Source organism: Scyliorhinus canicula, chromosome 13 (genome assembly GCF_902713615.1).
Source record: "Scyliorhinus canicula chromosome 13, sScyCan1.1, whole genome shotgun sequence".
NCBI lineage: Eukaryota > Metazoa > Chordata > Chondrichthyes > Carcharhiniformes > Scyliorhinidae > Scyliorhinus > Scyliorhinus canicula.
Window position 1 is genome coordinate 42396883 of NC_052158.1, and position 23816 is coordinate 42420698.

A 23816-nucleotide genomic window follows, 5' to 3' on the forward strand; every position below is an offset into this window, starting at 1 on the left:
TAGGCGGATTTCAGGTCAATAGTAGAGAAGACCCGGTACTGTGCAATCTGATTGACCATCTCAGAAATGCGGGGGAGGGGGTACGCATCGAGCTGCGTGTACCGGTTGATGGTCTGGCTGTAGTCCACGACCATCCTGTGCTTCTCCCCGATCTTAACCACTACCACCTGGGCTCTCCAAGGGCTGTTGCTGGCCTCGATGATACCCTCCCGAAGCAGCCGCTGGACTTCGGACCTGATGAAGGCCTTGTCCTGGGTTCTGTACCGTCTGCTCCTGGTGGCGACGGGCTTGCAATCCACAGCCAGATTGGCAAAGAGGGAGGGAGGCTCGACCTTGAGGGTCGCGAGGCCGCAAACGGTGAGGGGAGGTAGGGGTCCACCGAATTTGAGGGTGAGGCTCTGGAGATTGCACTGGAAATCCAGGCCTAGTAAGAGTGAAGTGCAGAGGTCGGGGAGAATGTACAGACGGAAACGGTCGAATTCCACGCCCTGTACAGTGAGTTTAACCAGGCAGAAACCCCGGATCGGGACAGAGTGGGAACCGGAGGCAAGGGAGATCTGCCGGTCGGCGGGATGGACCGCAAGGGAGTAGCGCCTTACCGTGTCCGGGTGGACGAAGCTCTCGGTGCTCCCGGAGTCGATGAGGCAGGAGGTCACATGGCCGTTGACCAGCACCGATGTGGAAGAGGGTGCCAGGTTGCGAGGACGGGACTGGTCGAGCGTAACGGAGGCGAGCAGTGGTTGGTCGGCGGTTGAGTCAGATGAGTCCCACGAGGAGCGGTAGCGACCCGTGTCCCGTGATGGCGGCCCCTGGAGACGAGATGGCAGCATCCGCAGTACCTGTGGGTAAAATGGCGGCGTCCATGGAGCGCACGTTATGGGGTCGGAACAAAATGGCGACGCCCATGGAACGCACATGGCTGTGGTGGATGAAGATGGCGGCGCCCATGGGGCGCACGTGGCGGGGGCGGCAAAAGATGGCGGCGCCCACTGATCGCACGTGGGGTTGGGGGAAGCGGACGGCAGGGCCCATTGAGGGAGCGGCTGAGGCGTGGGGACCGGCGGCGCGATAGCGGCGACCGTCCGGGACTGACACACCGCTGCAAAGTGGCCTTTCTTTCCACAAGCTTTGCAGGTCGCTGTGCGGGCCGGGCAGCGTTGGCGAGGGTGCTTCTGTTGGCCGCAGAAGTAACAGTGGGGACCCCCAGGGGGTGCGGTGCGGCGAGCAGCGCAGGCATAGTGCGCGGGCGCGGCTGCTGGGGGGGCCGTTTGCGGGGTCCACGAGGGGTAGGACGGATGGGCCGAGTGGATAGCGGAGTAAGTTTGCGCACTACGGGAGGCGGCCGTCATGGAGAGCGCCAGGGCCTTTGCGGCCGTGAGGTCGGGGGCGACCCCTTCCAGCAGTCGTTGCCGGATGGGGTCCGAAGCAATGCCTGTAACGAAGGCATCGCGCATGAGTAAATCAGCATGTTCCGTGGCTGTGAGGGCCCGGCAGTCACAGTCTCGTACCAGAGGTATAAGGGCCCTCCAGAAGTCCTCAATCGACTCACCCGGCTGCTGGATGCGAGTAGAGAGTTGATGCCTCGCAAACAGGGTGTTCGCCGATGGTGCATAGTTCTCCTTGAGCAGTTCCATAGCTGCGGTGTAGTCGGTCGCATCTCGAATGAGCGGAAAGACGCTGGAGCTAAGTCTGGAGTACAGGAGTTGCTTTTTCTGAGCCTCCGTCGGGGGAGGGTCTGCTGAAGAGATGTAGGCCTCGAAGACTGCCAGCCAGTGATCAAAGTCTTTTCTGGCGTGAGGCGAATGCGGATCCAGCTGCAGACGGTCAGGCTTGACTCTGATGTCCATGGTGACTGGGAAATCGTACAGCAATAAATTGTGGCGCTAACAATTATACTCAAAGCCGAGAGACTAGTACAATAGAGGCTTTATTGCTGTACGATGTTGTCCCTCCATCTGCAACAGTAGACTAAGGGTCTGAGCAGCTCTCATACATTTATACATAAGCTCCCTGTGGGCGGAGCTAGCCAGCAGGGGCTGACCGGAGGAACCTGTATTACAGGTACAGGCATACATCCCCCTACTGCAGTACACATAACTACAGTGGTTATCTCACCACAAACCTTTAATGAGGCTAAGGAATAGGGAATCCTTCCCCCGACAATGTTGCAGGCTTTGATCTCGCTTATCCTTAAGCGTGATAAGGACCCGTTGCAATGCGGCTCCTATAGGCCAATTTTGCTTCTCAATGTGGATGCCAAACTGTTGTCCAAGATCCTGGCCACTAGGATTTGGATTGTGTCCCGGGAATGATTCATTAGGATCAGACGGGGTTTGTGAAGGGCAGGCAGCTGAATACGAATGTGCGAAGGCTCCTGAATGTGATCATGATGCCCTCGGAGAGGGGGTGATGCAGAAGTGGTAGCGGCAATGGACACGGAGAAGGCCTTTGATCGAGTAGAGTGGGAGAACCTGTGGGAGGTGTTAGGCAGGTTTGGGTTTGGGGAGGTATTCATACGATGGGTCAAATTGTTGTACCAGGCCCCGGTAGCGAGTGTTTCGACGGACCGGCTGCGGTCAGAGTATTTCAGGTTATATCGTGGAACGAGGCAGGGGTGCCCTTTGTCCCCCTCCCCTGCTGTTTGCCCTGGCGATTGAGCCGTTGGCCATGGTGTTGAGGGAATCCAGAAACTGGAGGGGATTAGTCCGGGGTGGGGGGAGCACCGCGTTTCACTGTATGTGGATGATCTGTTTTTGTACATTGCGGATCCTGTGGAGGGGATGGGGGACGTTATGCAGACTCTTAGGATATTGGAAACTTCTCGGGATACAAGTTAAATGTGGGGAAAAGCAAGCTTTTTGTGGTGCATGCTGGGGGCCAGGAAAAGAGATTGGGAGAGCTACTGCTTAAGGTGGTGGAGAGGAGCTTTCGAGATTTGGGTATCCAGGTAGCCAAGAGTTGGGGGGTCTTGCACAAGCTCAATTTAGCGCGGCTGATGGATCTGATGGAGGATGACTTTAGGAGGTGGGATGTGCTGCCACTCTCCCTGGCGGGTAGGGTGCAGTCCGTAAAGATGACGGTTCTCCCTAGCTTCCTGTTTGCCTTCCAGTGCCTGCCTATTCTCATCCCCAAGTCCTTCTTTAAGTGGGTAAATAGGAGTATTACAGGATTTGTGTGGGCAAATAAGACCCACGGGTTAAGAGACTGTTTTTGGAGCTCAGTCGTGAGGGAGGTGGGTTTGCACTGCCGAACTTGTGCAGCTATTACTGGGCAGCGAATGTGTCTATGATTCGTAAATGGGTAACAGAGGGAGAGGGGGCAGCGTGGAAACGGCTAGAAGCGGCGTCCTGTATAGATACTAGCTTGGGGGCACCGGTGATGGCACCCTTGCCACTTCCGCCAACGCGGTATACCACGAGCCCGGTGGTGGCAGCGACACTGAGGATTTGGGGGCAGTGGAGACGGCATGGGGGAAGGTAGGGGCCTCAGTCTGGGCCCCGATACGGAACAACCACAGGTTCGTTCCAGGTAGAATAGATGGTGGGTTCCTAAGCTGGCATAGGGTAGGAATCAAAAGGATGGGGGACTTGTTTATCGATGGGCCAGTCTGAGGGCGCTGGACGAGAAATTTGAGCTATCCCCGGGGAACACCTTTAGGTACATGCAGGTTCGGTCGTTCATGAAAAAGCACATGGGGGAATTCCCGCTGCTGCCTGCCCGGAGGATGCAGGGCAGGGTGGTCTCGGGTGTGTGGGTAGGGGATGGCAAGATATCGGAAATATACCAGGAGCTGCAGGAGGCGGAGGAGGCCTCGGTGGAAGAGCTGAAGGGCAAGTGGGAGGAGGAGCTGGGTGACGAGCTGGATGAGGGCCTGTGGGCTGATGCCTTGGGCAGGATCAATTCCTCCTCATCTTGCGCCAGGCTTAGCCTAATTCAGTTTAAGGTGGTGCACCGGGCGCATATGACAGGGGCGAGAATGAGTAAGTTCTTTGGGGTGGAGTACAGGTGTGTGAGGTGTTCAGGGAGCCCAGCAAACCACACCCATATGTTCTGGGCATGCCCGGCACTTACGGAATCTTGGAAAGGCTTTGCAAAGGCTATGTCCAAGGGCCTGGACACTCAGGTAAAACCGAGCTGGGGGATAGCGATATTTGGGGTATCAGACAATCCGGGAGTGCAGGAGTCAAATGAGGGCGGAGTTCTGGCCTTTGCCTCCTTGGTAGCCTCCCGGAGAAGGCTCTTGTTATTGTGGAGGGACGCGAATCCCCCAAGTGTAGAGGCTTGGGTCAGTGACATGGCGGGATTTCTCAGGCTGGAGAAGATAAAGTTTGCCTTGTGAGGGTCTGTGCAGGGGATTTCCAGGCGGTGGCAACCGTTCCCTGACTGTCTCGCAGAACATTAGTTGGAGGTCAACAGCAGCAGCAGCAACCCGGGGGGTCGGGGGGGGGGGGGGGGGGGGGTGGGGAGGGGGTGAGTGGGGGGGAGGGGTGGTGGGGTTGATTTCACGTTATTTGTTGGGGCGGATGCCCCACTTTGTTTTGTTTGTTAAACCTTTAGCTGGTTAGAAGGTTAAGTGCTTCTTGTTCTCTCTGCATTATTTTCTTTTTTTTTGTAGTGTTTTGTAAAAATTATTGAAAAATTTGGAATAAAAACATTTTAAAAATAAAAGAGGAAGCAAGGATCTGACTCGGCTCTAGAGGGTTACAAGTTAGCCAGGAAGGAACTCAAAAATGGACTGAGGAGAGCTAGAAGGGGGATTGAAAAAGCCCTGGTGGGAAGAGTTAGTGAAAACCCCAAAGTTCTACACTGATGTGAGAAATAAGAGGATGATCAGAGTGAGAGTAGGGCCGATCAGGGATAGTGGAGGGAATCTGTGCCTAGAGTCTGAGGAGATGGGGGAGGCCCTAAATGAATATTTTGCTTCAGTATTTGTGATGCTAACAATTGTACACAAAGACTCGAGTGAAGTACAAGAGAGGCTTTATTGCTGTGAGATGCTATTCCTCCGGCGGCAGCTGTAGAATAGTATCTCAGTGAAGCTAGCGGTTATTTATACACAAGCTCCCTGTGGGCAGAGCTAGCCGGCAGGGGCTTACCGGAGAAACCTGTATTACAGGTACGGCCATACATCCCCCTACTGCAAGCACACATATATACAGTGGTTGTATCACCACATTCACCCCCTGTAAAAATTAGTCCGGCGGGGGTGACGTGGAACTATAATACAAAAGTTGATCGATGTACAAAAGGTCCAAACAAAAGAAAACCAAGAGTCCATCCAGTTAGCAGGTCACAGGTTGAGCAGAATCGGTGGTCGAACGTTCCGTTGTGATCGGCGTAGCTGCGGTGGCGACGTCGGCACAGGCGGCGTTGGTGACGACGGTGCAGGTGCTGGCGGTGTTGGTGCTGGCCAGTGGCGGGATGACTCCGAGAGCGAGCCGGATTCTTCCGTGTCCTCCAGTGTGGGTGGGGGGACGAGGGATGGACCTGGTGGGGATGAATACGGGGGCGCCAGGGAAAAGGAGGGTGGCGCAGGGGGGGGGAAAGGGCATGGGCATGGGATTGGCACCTGAGGGAGCCAGGTCCCGGAGCGAGACTGTGTCCTGGCGGCCGTCGGGGAACTCCACGTAGGCATACTGGGGGTTGGCGTGGAGCAGGCATACCTTGTCCACCAGGGGTTCTGCCTTGTGGTGCCGGACATGCCTACGGAGAAGGACTGGGCCCGGAGTTGTGAGCCAAGTCGGGAGCGACACCCCGGATGTAGACTTCCTAGGGAAGGCAAAAACACGTTCATGGGGTGTACTGTTGGTTGCGGTGCACAGTAGTGACCGAATGGAATGGAGCGCGTCAGGGAGGACCTGCTGCCAGCGAGTGGCTGGGAGGTTCCTGGACCGTAGGGCCAGCTGTTCGGCCCTCCATGCCATCCCGTTCTCCCTCTCTACCTGCCCGTTTCCCCGGGGGTTGTAGCTGGAGGCGATACCCCTGCTGAGCAGGAATTGACGCAGCTCATCGCTCATGAATGAGGATTCCCTGTCCTGTGGATATAGTCGGGGAAACCGAACAGGGCGAAAATGGAATCCAGGGCCTTGATGATGGTGGCAGACGTCATATCCGGGCATGGGATGGCAAAGGGGAACCTAGAAAATTCATCGACCAGTGGAGGGGAGGGGCCCTTTGAAATCCACGCTGAGGAGGTCATTGGAGGGGAGGGGCCCTTTGAAATCCATGCTGAGGCGGTCAAAGGGGCGGGACACTTTCACCAGGTGCGCGCGATCTGGCCGGTAGAAGTGCGGCTTGCACTCAGCACAGACCTGGCAGTCTCTGGTGACTGTCCGTACTTCCTCGACGGAGTAGGGCAGATTGCGGGCTTTGATTAGGTGGTACAAACGAGTGACCCCCGGATGGCAGAGGCTCTCGTGCAAGGCACGGAGCTGGTTCACTTGTGCGCTGGCACATGTACCTCGGGAGAGGGCGTCTGGGGGCTCGTTGAGCTTGCCGGGGCGATACAAGATCTCATAGTTATAGGTGGAGAGCTCGATTCTCCACCGCAAGATTTTGTCATTCTTGATCTTGCCCCGCTGCGTGTTGTTGAACATGAAGGCTACCGACTGTTGGTCAGTGAGGAGAGTGAATTTCCTGCTGGCCAGGTAATGCCTCCAGTGCCGCACCGCTTCAATGATTGCCTGGGCCTCCTTTTCAACAGAGGAGTGTCGAATTTCGGAGGCGTGGAGGGTGCGGGAAAAGAATGCCACGGGTTTGCCTGCCTGATTCAGCGTGGCGGCAAGGGCGACATCTGAAGCGTCGCTCTCTACTTGGAAAGGCAGTGTCTCATCTACTGCATGCATCCCGGCCTTGGCTATGTCAGAGCGAATACGGGCGAAGGCCTCTTGTGCCTCGGCCGTGAAGGGAAAATGTGTGGACTGGATTAGTGGCCGGGCCTTGTCAGTGTATTGTGGGACCCACTGGGCGTAGTAAGAAAAGAACCCCAGGCAGAGTTTGAGAGCTTTGGGGCAGTGGGGGAGGGGGAGCTCCATGAGGGGGCGCATGCGGTCGGGGTCGGGCCCCTGTAGTCCGTTTTGGACTACGTAGCCGAGGATGGCTAAGCGGCCTGTGCGGAACACACACTTCTCCTTGTTATACGTGAGGTTAAGGAGGGATGCAGTGTGGAGGAATTTAGCAAGGTTGGCAACATGGTCCTGCTGGTCTTGGCTGCAGATGGTGACATTGTCTAAGTACGGAAAAGTGGCCCACAGTCCGTACTGGTCAACTATTCGGTCCATTTCTCGTTGAAATACCGAGACCCAGTTTGTGACGCCGAAGGGAACCCTCAGAAATTGGTACAAGCTACTGTCCACCTCGAAGGCAGTGTAGGGACGGTCCGATTAACGGATGGGGAGCTGGTGGTAGGCGGATTTCAGGTCAATAGTAGAGAAGACCCGTTACTGTGCAATCTGATTGACCATATCAGATATGCGAGGGAGGTGGTACGCGTCGAGCTGCGTGTACCGGTTGATGGTCTGGCTGTAGTCACGACCATCCTGTGCTTCTCTCCAGTTTTAACCACTACCACCTGGGCTCTCCAGGGACTGTTGCTGGCCTCGATGATACCCTCCCGAAGCAGCTGCTGGACTTCGGATCTGATGAAGGCCTTGTCCTGGGTGCTGTACCGTCTGCTCCTGGTGGCGACGGGCTTGCAATCCACAGTCAGATTGGCAAAGAGGGAGGAGGCTCGACCTTGAGGGTCGCGAGGCCGCAAACGGTGAGGGGAGGTAGGGGTCCGCCGAATTTGAGGGTGAGGCTCTGGAGGTTGCATTGAAAGTCCAGGCCTAGTAAAAGTGACGCGCAGAGGTTGGGGAGAATGTACAAGTGGAAACGGTCGAATTCCACGCCCGGTACAGTAAGTTTAACCAAGCAGGAGCCCCGGATCGGAACAGAGTGGGAACCGGAGGCCAGGGAGATCTGCCGGTTGGCTGGATGGACCGCAAGGGAATAGCGCCTTACCGTGTCCGGGTGAATGAAGCTCTCGGTGCTCCCGGAGTCGATGAGGCAGGAGGTCACGTGACCGTTGACGAGCACTGTCGTGGAAGAGGGTGCCAGGTTGCGAGGACGGGACTGGTCGAGCGTAACAGAGGCGAGTAGCGGGCGATTGGCAGCCGAGTCTGATGAGTCCGACGAGTAGCAGGAGCGACCCGAGTCCTGTGGTCCCGTTCCGAGGGGAGGACAAAATGGCGGCGTCTGGAGTACCTGTGTGGAAGAAGATGGCGGCGGATAAGATGGCGGCGACCATGGAACGCACGTTGTGGGGGCGGGACAAGATGGCGGCGACCATGGAACGCACATGGCGGGGGCGGCGAAAGATGGTGGCGCCCACTGATCGCACGTGGGATCGGGGGCAGCGGACGGTAGGGCCCATTGTGTGATCGGCTGAGGCGAGGGGGGGGATGCGGGCGGGATAGCGGCAACCGTCCGGGACTGGCACACCGCTGCAAAGTGGCCTTTCTTGCCACAAGCTTTGCAGTTCGCGGTGTGGGCCAGGCAGCGCTGGCGGAAATGCTTCTGCTGACCACAGAAGTAGCATCGGGGACCCCCAGGGTGCGCGGTGCAGCGAGCAGCGCAGGCGTAGTGCGCGGGGGAGGCTGCTGGGGGGGCCGGTTGCGGGGTCCACGAGGGGTAGGATGGGTGGGCCTGGGGGGCCATTTGTGGGGTCCACGAGGGGTAGGATGGGTGGGCCTGGGGGCCATTTGTGGGGTCCACGAGGGGTAGGACGGGTGGGCCAAGTGGCTAGCGGGGTAGGATTGCGCACTACGGGAGGCGGCCATCATTGATAGTGCCAGAGTCTTTGTAGCCGCGAGATCGAGGGCGGCCCCTTCCAGCAGTCGTTGCCGGATGCAATGCCCGTAACAAAGGCATCCCGCATGATTAAATCAGAGTGTTCTGAGGCTATGAGGGCCCGGCAGTCGCAGTCTCGTATTAGAGGTATAAGGGCCCTCCAAAAGTCTTCAATCGACTCACCCGGCTGTTGGACGCGAGTAGAGAGTAGATGTCTCGCAAACAGGGTGTTCATCGACTGTGCGTAACTTTCCTTGAGCAGTTCCATGGCCCTGGCGTAGTCAGGTGCATCTCGAATTAGCGGAAAGACGCTGGAGCTGAGTCTTGAGTCGGGGGAGGGTCCGCTGAAGAGATGTAGGCCTCGAAGACTGCAAGCCAGTGAACAAAGTCTTTCTTGGCGTGGGGCGACTGCGGATCCAGCTGCAGGCCGTCAGCTTTGATCCTGATGTCCATGGTGTAAGGAAAATCTCACAGCAATAAATTGTGGCGCTAACAATTGTACACAAAGACTCGAGTGAAGTACAAGAGAGGCTTTATTGCTGTGAGATGCTATTCCTCCAGCGGCAGCTGTAGAATAGTATCTCAGTGAAGCTAGCGCATATTTATACACCAGCCCCCTGTGGGCGGAGCTAGCCGGCAGGGGCTTACCGGAGAAACCTGTATTCCAGGTATGGCCATACATCCCCCTACTGCAAGCACACATATATACAGTGGTTGTATCACCACAGTATTCACTAGAGGGACCTTGTTGCTCATGAGAACAGTGTGAACCAGGTTAATTGACTCAATCAGGTTGATATTAAGAAGGAGGAGGTGCTGGAAATTTTGAAAAGCATCAGGATAGATAAGTCCCCTGGGCCTGATAGGATATTTCCAATGTTACTACTGGAAACGAGGGAGGAAATTGCTGCGCCGTTGGCAATGATCTTTGCGTCCTCACTCTCCACTGGAGTAGTACCGGATGATTGGAGGGAGGCGAATGTTGTTCCTCTGTTTAAGAAAAGGAATAGGGAAATCCCTGGGAATTACAGACCCATCAGTCTTACGTCTGTGGTGAGCAAAATATTGGAAAGGGTTCTGAGAGATAGGATTTATGATTATTTAGAAAAACATACTTTGATTAAAGATAGTCAGCATGGCTTTGTAAGGGGCAGGTCATGCCTCACAAGCCTCATTAAATTATTTGAGGATGTGACGAGACACATTGATGAAGGTCGGGCAGTGGATGTGGTGTATATGGATTTCAATAAGGCATTTGATAAGGTTCCCCACAGTAGGCTCATTCAGAACGTTAGGGGGCATGAGATACAGGGAAATTTGGCTGTCTGGATACATAATTGGCTGGCCAAAAGAAGACAGCGAGTGGTAGTGAATGGAAAGTATTCCGCCTGGAGATCGATGACCAGTGGTGTCCCGCAAGGATCTGATCTGGGACCTCTGCTCTTCGTGGTTTTTATAAATGAATTGGATGAGGAAGTGGAAGGGTGGGTTCGTAAGTTTACCGGTGACACGAAGGTTGGGGGAGTTGTAGATAGTGTCGAGGGCTGTTGCAGCTTGCAACAGGACATTGACAGGATGCAGAGCTGGGCTGAGAAATGGCAGATGTAGTTCAAGCTTGATAAATGTGAAGTGATTAATTTTGGAAGGTCAAATTTGAATGCTGAATGCAGGGTTAAAGGCAAGATTCTTGGAAGTATGGAGAAACAGAGGGATCTTGGGGTGCACGTACATAGATCGCTCAAAGTTGCCACCCATGTTGATCGGGTTGTTAAGAAGGTGTATGGTTGAACTTTACTGCAACATTCATGTTTTTTTTCAAAGTTTTTCATTTTTCGTTTTGTGGAAGCTGTCTGTAATACCTTCTGTACTGATTTGGGACCAGTTGCAGAGCTGAGTGACTTAAGGTTTATATTTGCACTGTTGGGGGATGAAGGTGTGCTTGTTTAGATTTTGGATCTCTTACTTGATCCTTGTTGCCGTTTTCTTGTTTTTTTCTCTCCTGTTCTTTCTGTCGGGCAATTGTGTTGGGATTGTTTGTCATTGGAATATGTATGTTTGAGCGGCGGGGGAGGGGGGGAACATCAGGTGGGAGACTTTTCGGCGCCAGGAGTGGGGGCCAACAAGCTAGCTGGGTGGGCTAGCTGACGGAACCGTAGTGAGGGATGTGCATATGTTCGGTTTATTAAAGGAGTTGAGTTATATTGTGTTGTTAGTGGGGGGGAGGGGGGAAAATGCTCTGCTGACGAGGGAGGGAATTGTGCTAAGGGAAAGAGAGGAGGCCGGGGAAGGGGGCAGCCTGGGGGTGGGCTGGTGGAGGCGCAGAGTACGGGCTGGAGGCTGGCACAAAAAAGGGGACTGCTGATCGGCGAAGGGGGGAGCAATAAGCCCCCCAACTTAGCTGATCATCTGGAATGTACGAGGGCTAAATGGGCCGGTCAAGAGGGCACGCGTGTTCGTGCATCTGAGAGAACTGAAGGCAAACATGGTAATGTTGCAGGAGATGCACCTTAGAGTAACTGACCAGATTAGATTGAGGAAAGGCTGGGTCAGTCAGGTCTTTCACTCGGGACTGCATTCAAAGACTAGAGGGGTCGTGATCCTGATCAATAAGCGGGTGGTGTTTGAGGCGGGTAGAATAGTCTCGGATGTGGGAGGTCGGTACATTATGGTCAGTGGGAAACTGGAGGGGGTGCAGGTGGTATTAGTAAATGTGTGTATACGCCAAATTGGGACGATGTGGAGTTCATAAAGAGGATGCTGGGGAAGATACCTGGACACGCACAAGTCGGTCATGGGAGGGGACTTTCACACAGTTACTGACCCTGGCTTAGACTGGTCAAGCTCAAAAACGGGCAGGGTGCCAGCAATGGCAAAGGAACTAAGAGGATTGATGGAGCAGATGGTGGGGGTGGACCCATGGAGATTTGGGCAGCCGAGGGTGAAGGACTTCTCCTTCTACTCACACATGCATAAAGGATACTCTCGGATTGATTTCTTTATTCTGAGCAGGGCTTTACTGATGGGGTTGGTGGACACATGAGAACATAAGAACATAAGAACTAGGAGCAGGAGTAGACCATCTGGCCCCTCGAGCCTGCTCCACCATTCAATGAGATCATGGCTGATCTTTTGTGGACTCAGCTCCACCATCCGGCCCGAACACCATAACCCTTAATCCCTTTATTCTTCAAAAACCTATTTATCGCTATCTTAAAAACATTTAATGAAGGAGCCTCAGCTGCTTCACTGGGCAAGGAATGCCATAGATTCACAACGCTTTGGCTGAAGAAGTTCCTCCTAAACTCAGTCCTAAATCTACTTCCCCTTATTTTGAGGCTATGCCCCCTAGTTCTGCTTTCACCCGCCAGTGGAAACAGCCTGCCCGCATCTATCCTATCTATTCCCTTCATAATTTTATATGTTTCTATAAGATCCCCGTCATCTTTCGAAATTCCAACGAGTACAGTCCCAGTCTACTCAACCTCTCCTCGTAATCCAACCCCTTCAGCTCTGGGATTAACCTAGTGAATCTCCTCTGCACACCCTCCAGTGCCAGTACATCCTTTCTCAGGTAAGGAGACCAAAACTGAACACAATACTCCAGGTGTGGCCTCACTAACACCTTATACAATTGCAGCATAACCTCCCTAGTCTTAAACTCCATCCCTCAAGTAATAAAGGACAAAATTCCATTCACTTTCTTAATCACCTGTTGCACCTATAAACCAACTTTTTGCGACTCATGCACTAGCACACCCAGGTCACTCTGCACAGCAGCATGTTTTAATATTTTAACATTTAAATTATAATCCTTCTTGCTGTTATTCCTACCAAAATGGATAACCTCACATTTGTCAACATTGTATTCCATGTGCCAGACCCTAGCCCATTCAATTAACCTATCCAAATCCCTCTGCAGACTTTCGGTATCCTCTGCACTTTTTGCTTTACCACTCATCTTAGTGTCGTCTGCAAACTTGGACACATTCCCTTGGTCCCCAACTCCAAATCATCAATGTAAATTGTGAACAATTGTGGGCCTAGCACTGATCCCTGAGGGACACCACTAGCTACTGATTGCCAACCAGAGAAACACCCATTAATCCCCACTCTTTGCTTTCTATTAATTAACCAATCCTCTATCCATGCTACTACTTTACCCTTACTGCATCTTTATCTTATGCAGTAACCTTTTGTGTGGCACCTTGTCAAAGGTTTTCTGGAAATCCAGATATACCACATCCATTGGCTCCCCGTTATCTACAGCACTGGTAATGTCCTCAAAAAATTCCACTAAATTAGTTAGGCACGACCTGCCCTTTATAAACCCATGCTGTGTCTGCCCAATGGGACAATTTTCATCCAAATGCCTCGCTATTATTTTCTTGATGATAGATTCCAGTATCTTCCCTACTACCCAAGTTAAGCTCACTGGCCTGTAATTACCCGCTTTCTGCCTACCTCCTTTTTTAAACAGTAGTGTCACATTTGCTAATTTCCAATCCGCTGGGACCACCACAGAGACTCGTAAATTTTGGTAAATTATCACTAGTGCATTTGCAATTTCCCGGGCCATCTCTTTTAGCACTCTGGGATTTTAGCACTCTGCGATGCATTCCATCAGGGCCAGGAGACTTGTCTACCTTTAGCCCCATTAGCTTGCCCATCACTACCTCCTTAGTGATAACAATCCTCTCAAGGTCCTCACCTATCATTGCCTCATTTCCATCAGTCACTGGCATGTTATTTGTGTCTTCCACTGTGAAGACCGACCCAAAAACCCTGTTAAGTTCCTCAGCCATTTCCTCATCTCCCATTATTAAATCTCCCTTCTCATCCTCTAAAAGACCATAATTTATCTTAGCCACTCTTTTTTTGTTTTATATATTTGTAGAAACTTTTACTGTCTGTTTTTATATTCTGAGCAAGTTTACTCTCATAATCTATCTTACTCTTCTTTATAGCTTTTTTAGTAGCTTTCTGTTGCCCCCTAAAGATTTCCCAGTCCTCTCGTCTCCCACTAATCTTTGCCACTCTGTATGCTTTTTCCTTCAATTTGATACTCTTCCTTATTTCCTTAGATATCCACGGTCGATTTTCCCTCTTTCTACCGTCCTTCCTTTTTTTTGGGATATACCTTTGCTGAGCACTGTGAAAAATCACTTGGAAGGTTCTCCACTGTTCCTCAACTGTTTCACCATAAAGTCTTTGCCCCCAGTCTACCTTAGCCAGCTCTTCTCACATCCCGTTGTAATCCCCTTTGTTTAAGCACAAAACACTAGTGTTTGATTTTACCTTCTCACCCTCCATCTGTATTTTAAATTCCATCATATTGTGATCGCTCCTTCCAAGAGGATCCCTAACTATGAGGTCATGAATCAATCCTGTCTCATTGCACAGGACCAGATCTAGGACCGCTTGTTCCCTCGTAGGTTCTATTGCATACTGTTCTAGGAAACTATTGCGGATACATTCTATAAACTCCTCCTCAAGGCTGCCTTGACCGACCTGGTTAAACCAATCGACATGTAGATTAAAATCCCCCATGACAACTGCTGTACCATTTCTACATGCATCCGTTATTTCTTTGTTTATTGCCTACCCCACCATAATGTTACTATTTGGTGGCCTATAGACTACCCCTGTCAGTGACTTTTTCACCTTACTATTCCTGATTTCCACCCAAATGGATTCAACCTTATCCTCCATAGCACCAATGTCATCCCTTACTATTTCCTGGATATCATCCTTAAATAACAGAGTTACACCACCTCCCTTACCATCTACTCTGTCCTTCCGAATAGTTTGATACCCTTGGATATTTAACTCCCAGTCGTGACCATCCTTTAACCACGTTTCATAGTCACTAAATCATAGTCATTCACGATGATTTGCGCCATCAACTCATTTACCTTATTCCGAATACTACGAGCATTCAGGTAAAGTACACTTATGTTGGCTTTTACACCTCTGTTTTGAACCATAACACCTTGATCAGTAACCTCTCCTAAGTTATTTTTCCTCTTAACTTTTCTCCTAATTTTCCTTGTCATTGAACCCATATCTTCACGTAACAACCTGCCGCATCGCTTTCCATTTATGTTTTTACTTCCCGTTTTATTCCTTTTAGTATTACTGGGCCAATTCACTGAGCTCCCCTCAGTCACTGTACCTTGTACTGTCGCCCTTTTTAATTTTTGACTCTGGCTTCTCTGCCTTACACTTTCCCCCTTACTGCCTTTTGTTTCTGTCCCTGTTTTACTACCCTCCGGCGTCCTGCATCGGTTCCCAGCCCCCTGCCACATTATTTAAACAGTCCCCAACAGGGTACTCGGCGATCACAATCTCAGACCATGCTCCACACTGGGTAGACCTGCAGATTAATAAAGACAGTAGCCAGCGCCTGCACTGGAGGTTAGATGTGGGATGGCGGTGGTTAGAGGGGAGCGGATCGCAATACAGGCCCACACGGAGAGACGGACTGTCTGGTAAAGGAGATACTACAGATCGATCGGAGATATGCGAAGACCCCAGAGGCAGATCTTTTAAGGGAATGGCGGAGGCTACAGGCGGAGTTCGGCTTCTTAACCACAGGGAGGGCGGCAGAGCCGCTGAGAAAGGCAAGGGGGGCGATCTATGAGCATGGAGAGAAGGCCAGCAGAATGCTTGCACAGCAGCTTAGAAAGAGGGAGGCAACCAGGGCGATAGGGAAAGAAAATGATGGAGATGGGAACCTGGTTGGAGATTCAGCGGGGTTGAATAAGGCGTTTAAGGATTTTTACAGTAGGCTGGATGGGTCGGAACCCACTACGGGGCCGGAGGGGATGAGGCACTTCCTAGGGGGGCTGAATTTCCCAAAGGTGGACGGGGAGCTGGTGGAAGGGCTGGTGGCCCCGATCGGGTTGGAAGAGATAGTGAGGGTCTGAAGGCCATGCAGTCGGGTAAAGCCCCGGGGCCGGACGGGTACCCAGTGGAGTTCTATAAAATGTTCTCTGGGATATTGGGACCGTTGTTGATGAGGACGTTCAATGAGGCAAGGGAGAGAGGGGTGCTTTCCCCAACTATGTCATAGGCCACGATTTCGCTGTTCCTGAAGCGGGACAAGAACTTGGAGGTGTGTGGGTCCTACAGGCGATATCCCTGTTAAATGTGGACGCCAAACTGCTGGTCAAAATTTTGTCCTCCAGGATTAAGGTTTGTGTTCCAGACGTTATTGGTGAGGACCAGACGGGGTTTGTTAAGGGCAGGCAGTTGGTGGCCAATATAAGGCTGTTAAACGTGATCATAATGCCCTTGGAAGGTAGGGAGGTGGAGGTGGTGGTCGCAATGGACGCAGAGAAGGCCTTTGATCGAGTAGAATGGGATTATCTGTGGGAGGTACTGGGACGGTTCAGATTTGGGCGGGGCTTTATTGATTGGGTCAGGTTGTTGTATCAGGCTCCTGTGGCGAGCATACGGACGACTAGGACAGCATCGGACTACTTCATACTGCACTGGGGGAATGAGACGGGATCCCCCCTCACCCCACTGTTGCTCGCGCTAGCTATAGAGCCGTTAGCATTTGCTCCGAGAGCCTCAAGGGGCTGGAAGGGGCTGGTCCGGGAAGGGTGGGGGGATGGAGCACAGAGTCTCACTCTGTGCAGACGACCTGTCTCTGACTTTTCGGACCCAATAGAAGGGATGGAAGAAATCATGAGGATTCTAGGGGAATTTGGCCAGTTTTCAGGGTATAAGCTAAATAGGGGGGAAAGTGAGATGTTTGCGGTCCAGACGAGGGGACAGGAGAGGTGATTGGGGGAGCTGCCGTTTAGATTAGTAGGGGGAAGCTTTAGGTATCTGGGCATCAGGGGGTTCTGGAGATGGCGGAGAGCAGGGATTGAGAGGATAGGGGATATGTTTATAGAGGGGAACTTTCCAAGTTTGAGGGCGCTGGAGGAGAAGCTTGAATTGGCGATTCAAACAGGTGCAGGACTTCCTACGTGGACAGGTTTCAACATTCCCGCTCCTACCACCAAGGGGGATTCAGGACAGGGTAGTTTCCAGAGGGTGGGTAGGAGAAGGGAGCATCTCTGACATTTACAAGGAGCTTATGGTGTCAGAGGTGACGCAGACTGAGGAGCTGAAGCGCAAGTGGGAGGAGGAGCTGGGAGGTGCATACACAATCTGTGCCAGGCTCAGCCTGATACAATTCAAGGTGGTACACCAGGCTCACATGGCAGATTTTTATGGTGGAAGACAGGTGTGTAAAATGTGTGGGAGGACCAGCGAACCATGTCCACATGTTCTGGACATGTCCGAAGCTTAAGGGATTTTGGCGGGGGTTTGCAGATGTCATGTCCACGGTGTTAAAAACAAGGTTGGCACCGAGTCCAGAGGTGTCGATTTTCGGGGTGTCAGAAGACCCGGGAATCCAGGAGGAGAAAGAGGCAGACTTTCTGGCCTTTGCTTCCCTGGTAGCCCGGAGACGGATATTTTTAGCTTGGAGAGACTCAAAGCCCCCAAAGTTGGGGACCTGGCTATCGGACATGGCCGGCTTTCTCTGTCAGGAGAAAATTAAGTTCACCGTGAGAGGGTCAATGTTAGGGTTTGCCCGGAAGTGGCAACCGATCGTCGACTCCTTTACGGAAAATTGATCGTCAGCAGAAGGGAGAAGGGGGCGTAGTTTAGCTTAGAGTAGGGGGTTAATAAAGGTGGGACTTGTAAGGGAGGGAGACAGCTTTTGCACTTTGTTTATAGTTTCATGTACATTGTTTATTTTGTTGTTGTAAAACCAAAAATACCTCGATAAAATGTTTATTTTTTTTAAAAGTCGTATGGTGTATTGGCTTTCATTAACAGGGGGATTGAGTTTAAGAGCCGCGAGATTTTGCTGCAGCTTTATAAAACCCTAGTTAGACCACACTTGGAATATTGTGTCCAGTTCTGGTTGCCTCATTATAGGAAGGATGTAGATGCTTTGCAGTGGGTGCAGAGGAGATTTACCCGGATGCTGCCTGGACTGGAGGGCATGTCTTATGAAGAAAGGTTTTCTCGCTGGAGCGAAGTAGGCAGAGCGGTGACTTGATAGAGGTGTACATGGTGATGAGAGGGATAGAGTGGATAGCCAGAGACTTTTCCCCAGGATGGAAATGGCTTTCAGGAGGGGACATAGTTTTAAGCTGATTGGAGGAAGGTATAGGGGAGATGTCAGAAGTAGGTTCTTTACACAGAGAGTGGTGGGTGTGTGGAATGCACTGCCAGCAGAGGTAGTGGAGTCAGAGTCATTAGGGACATTTAAGCGACTTTTGGACAGGCACATTGTGGTAGTATGACTAGGAATATTACGGTACCTCTAGAACCGTGCTGCTATTGGTACAGAAGACTCGCTGCCCATTGGCTCAGGCAAGTCATGTACCTCTCTGCCAATTGGCTGAGGCTAGTCATGTGACTACCCACCGATTGGCTGAGAGGTTGGTAGATCCGCCTACGAGGCGGTGTATAAGAACCCGTACCATGCGGCAGTCTGCCTTTCTCTGTAAGTCTACTGCCGGGCACACATCTAGTGTCTTAAAGCCTGTTGTTTGGAACTTCTTCACAACTCGAGTCCAACTGATGGTGCATCACACATGAACAGCAATAAATTGAAAGGGTGTAGGTTAGGTTGATCTTAGATTAGGAAAAATGGTCAGCACAACATTGTGGGCTGAAGGTCCTGTACTGTACTGTTCTATGTTCTATTCTATGTAGTGTCCTAGGCCCAACTATCAACAGTTGTATCATCAATGATATTCTAGCCAAAATCAGGTCAGGTGTTGGGATGTTTGCTGATGATTGCAGAATGTTCAGCACCATTTGCGACTGAAACATAGAAAATAGGAGCAGGTGGAGGCCATTCGGCTCTTCAAGCCTGCTCTGCCATTCATTATGACCATGTTTGATCATCCAACTTGATAGCCTAATTTCACTTTCCGCCCATATCCTTTGATCCCCTTCGCCCTGAGTGCGATATCTAACTGCTTCTTGAAAACATGCGCTATGGAATTCTCTGTCGGTGGGATCCTCCGCTTCGCCGGCTGCACATCCACACTCACGGGTTTCCCGGCGGTGTGGGATGGCCACAATGAGAAACCCCATTGGCCGGCTGCTGGAACAGAGGCTCCTGCTGCTGGCGGGGACGCGTCGCCGGAAAACGGGGCTGGTGGGACGGAGAATCCAGCCCACAATATTTTGGCATCAACTACTTCCTGTGGTAATGAATTCCACAGGCTCTAGGTAAAGACATTTCTCCTCATCACTGTCCTAAATGGTCTACTCCATATACTCAGACTCTGACCCCCTGGTTCTGGACAACCCCACCAATTGGAACATCCTTCCTGCATCCACCCTGCCTAGTCCTGTTAGAATTTTATAGGTCTCTATGAGATGCCCCTCATTCTTCTGAACTCCAGCGAATAAAATCCTGTACGACTCAATTTCTCCTCATTTTACAGTCCTGCCAACTGTCTGGTAAACCTATGTTGCACTCCCTCTAGAGCAAGAGCATCCTTCCTCAGATAAGGAGAGAAAAACTGCACACAATATTCCAGGTGTGGCCTCACCAAGGCCTGTCTAATTTCAGCAAGACATCCCTGCTCCTGCACTCGAATCCTCTCGCAATGAAGCCCAACACACCATTTGCCTTCTTTACCGCCTGCTGTATTTGAATGCTGACCTTCAGTGACTGGTGTACGAGGACACCCAGGTCTTGTTGCACATTCCTCTTTCCTAATTTATGGTCATTCAGATAATCGTCTGCCTTCTCGTTTTTGCTACAGAAGTGGATGACCTTGCATTTATCCAAATTATACTGCATCTCCATTCATTTGCCGACTCACTCAGCTTGTCCAAATAACACTGAAAGATCTCTGCACCCTCCTCACAGCTCACCCTCCAACCCAACTTGGTGTAAATTGCAAATTCGGAGATATTACATTTTGTTCCCTCATCTAAATCATTAATATGCATTATAAATAGCTGGCGTTCTAGCATCGATCCCTGCGGTACTCCACGAGTCACTGCCTGCCAATTGGAAAAAGACCCATTAATTCCTACTCATTGTTTCCTGTTTGCAAACCAATTTTATATCCATCTCAATACACTACCCCTAATCCCATGTGCTTTAATTTTATATGCTAATCACTTACACGAGACTTTGTCAAATGCCTTTTCAAAGTTCAAGTAAACCACATCCACTGGCTCCCCCTCATCAACTCGACTAGTTACATCCTTGAAGAATTCCAGGAGATTTGTCAAGCATCATTTCCCCTTTCTTAAATCCAGACTGACATCGTCCAATCCTGCCACTGTTTTCTAAATGCTCTGCTATAAAATCTTTGACAATGGATTCTAGAATTTTCCCCACTACCAACGTCAGGCTTACTGATCCATAATTCCATTTTCTCTCCATCTTCCTTTTTAAATAGTGGAGTTACATTAGCTACCCTCCAATCTGCAGGAACTGTTCCAGAGTCTATAGAATCCTGGAAAGTGACCAACAATGCATCGACTATTTCTATAGTCTCTTCCTTAAGTATTCTTGGATGTAGATTATCAGGCCCTAGGGATCTATCAGCATTCAATCCCATCAATTTCCCCAACACTAATATTGATCTCCTTCAGTTCCTCCCCCTCACTAAACGAAAATGAAAAAAAAAAAAGAAAATTGCTTATTGTCACGAGTAGGCTTCAATGAAGTTACTGTGAAAAGCCCCTAGTCGCCACATTCCGGCGCCTGTCCGGCTGGTATGGGTAAACCCCATGGGCGAGATTCTCCCTAAACGGGAGAAATCGTAAAGCTGCCGTAAAACCCGGGCGGGTTTTACGGCAGCGCGCCCCTTCCCGACGGGGGACCGATTCTGGTCCCCGGTCGGGGCTAGCAGCCCGACGCCGTAGGCTCCGGCAAGACGGGCTTAAACGAAAATCGTTAAGCCGCTTGCCGGAGTTAGCGCCGGCTGACGCGTCATATGACGTCAGCCGCGCATGCGCAGTTTGGAAGACTCCAACCCGCGCATGCGCGGGTGACGTCATCGCGTTTTTGCGCGAAACCCGCGCATGCGCGGGCCGGGTTGCCCCTCAGCCGCCCCGCGAATGGATACTGCGGGGCGGCGGAAGGACAAGTAGTGCGCGGGCATCGGGCCCGCTGCCCGCGATCGTGCCCACCGATCGCGGGCCCATGGCACCCTTGGCACGGCCGTGCCAATCGGTGCCATGGTTATTAATAGCGAGTTTGTGACGCCGGTTTTACGAACGGCAAGACCAGGTGTGTTTGCCGTTCGTAAAAACGGCGGAAAGGGCTGGGACTTCGGCCCATCTAACAGCTGAGAATCGCTGCCGGCCGTAAAAAAAACGGCGGCAGCGATTCGGGTCGGGACTTTCGGCGGGGGGGTGGGAGAATAGCGGGAGGGCGGCAAAAATGTCGGGAAGGCCCTCCCGCTATTCTCCCACCCGTCGTGGGGGGCGGAGAATTTCGCCCCATGTTTCTCAACATTTCTGGTATCTGATTTGTGTCCTCATTTGTGAAGACAGAACCAAAGTATGTATTTAGTTGCTCAGAAATTTCTTTATCCCCTATTACACATTCCCTTGTTTCTGACTGCAAGGGAATTTATTTTCACCAATGTTTTTCTCTTTCCAATCAGTTTTTATGTTTTCCGAAAGTTTACTCTTGTACTCTATTTTCCTCTTGTTAATCAACCCCTTGGTCCCTCTTTACTGAATTTTAAACTGCTCTAAATCCTCAGACCTATTGGGCGGGATTCTCCGCGAACCGGCGGGGCGGGCAACTCTGGCGCGAAGGAGTGGCGTCAACCACTCCGGCATCAGGCCACGCCAAAGGTGCAGAATCCTCCGCACATTCAGGGGCTAGGCCGGCACAGGAGTGTTTTGCGCCATGCAGGCCGGTGTGGAAGGGCCTTGGCGCCATGCCAACCAGCACCGAAGGGCCTCCGCCGGCCGGCGTGAATTTACACATACGCGGGAGCACCAGAATGTGCTGGCGTCATCCCAGCGCTTGCGCAGGAGGGTTCATCTCCGCGTCGGCCATCGCGGACTGTTACAGCAGCCGACTCGGTGGAATAGTGTGCCCCCACGGCACAGGCCCGCCCGCGGATCGGTGGGCTCCGATCGCGGGCCAGGCCACAGTGGGGGCACCTTCCAGGGCCAGATCCCCCCGCGCCCCCCCCCCCCCCCCCCCCCCCGAGGACCCCGAAGGCCGCCCACGGAGCCAGGTCCCACCAGTATGTAGCTGTTGTAATTGATGCCGGCGGGACCGGCCTAAAATGGGCGGCTACTTGGCCCATCGCGGGCTGAAGAATCGCTGGAGGGGCCGTTTCCAACAACCCCCGATCGGCACACCGCGATTCCCACCCCCGCCAAATCCCCGGCGCCGGAGAATTCGGCAGCCAGCGGGGGCAGGATTCACACCATCCCCCGGCGATTTTCCAAACCGGCGGGAGGTCAGAGAATCTCGCCCATTGTTTTTCTTTTTTTATAATAAATTTAGAGTACCCAATTACTTATTATTTGTTTCCAATTAAGGGGCAATTTAGCATGGCCAATCCACCTAACCTGCACATCTTTGGGTTGTGGGAGTGAAACCCATGCAGATATGGGGAGAATGTACAAACTGACAGTAACCCAGGGCCGGGATTTGAACCTGGGTCCTCAGCGCCGTAGGCAGCAATGCTAACCACTGTGCCACATGCCGCCATGCCCACTGTTTCTCTTGACCGATTCATATGCTACTTCCTTGGATTGAATACTATCTCCAATTTCCCTTGTAAGCCATGCATTAGCCACGTTTCCCGTTTTACTTTTGTGCCAGACAGGAATGGCTGTTCCCCCTTGCACTCCTTGAATGTTTGTCATTGCCTATCATCTCTTCAAGTAATGTTCCCGAATTGATCATAGCCAGCTCACGCTTCATATCATTGTAGTTTCCTTTGTTAAGATTCTCAGAATCAATGATTTCAACAGTCGACTGAAGCAGCCCATATGCAAATGTAGCAAGACCTGGATGATATCCAGGATTGGACTGACAAGTGGCAAGTAACATTCATGCCAGACAAGGGCCAGGCAGTGACAATCTTCAATAAGAGAGGATTAAACCATCGTCCCTTGATATTCAATGGCATTACCATCACTGAATCCCCCACTATCAACATCCTAGGGGTTACCTTTGACAATAAACTAAACTGAAGTAGCCATATAAATACTGTGGCTACCAGGGCAGGTCAAAGGCTAGGAATCCTGCAGCAAATAACTCACCTCCTGACCCCCCCCAAAGCCTGTCCACCACCTGCAAGGCACGAGCCAGGAGTGTAATGGAATACTGTCCACTTGCCTGGATGAGTGCAGCTCCAACAACATTCAAGAAGGTTAACACCATCCAGGACAAAGCAGCCCGTTTATTGGCACCTCTTCCACAAACATTCAAACCCTCCACCACCGATGAACAGTGGCAGCCGTGTGTACCATCTACAAGATGCACTGCAGGAACTCACCAAGGCTCCTTAGGCTGCGCCTTCCAAACTCACAACCACTACGATCTCGAAGGACAAGAGCAGCAAGTAAATAGTAACACCACCATCTGGAAGTTCCCCTTCACGTAACTCACCACCCTGACTTGGAAATATATTGCTGTTCCATCACAGTCGCTGGGGCAACATCCTGGAACTCCTTCCCTAACAGCACAGTGGATGTACTTACACATCAGGGACTGCAGCGGTTTAAGAAGGCAGCTCACAACCACCTTCTCACGGGCAATTAGGGATGAGCAACAAATGCTGGCCTAGCCAGCGACACCCATATTGCATAAACATTTTTTTTAATATATGCAGGGGTACTGGGGAAAGGCAGGAGAATAACACCAAGCCATGATGCTCGATCGGAGTCACTGTGCAGACACGATGGGCTAAATGGTCTCCTGCTGCGCCATCACAATTCTGTGATTCTGTGCATGGCGGAGTTGG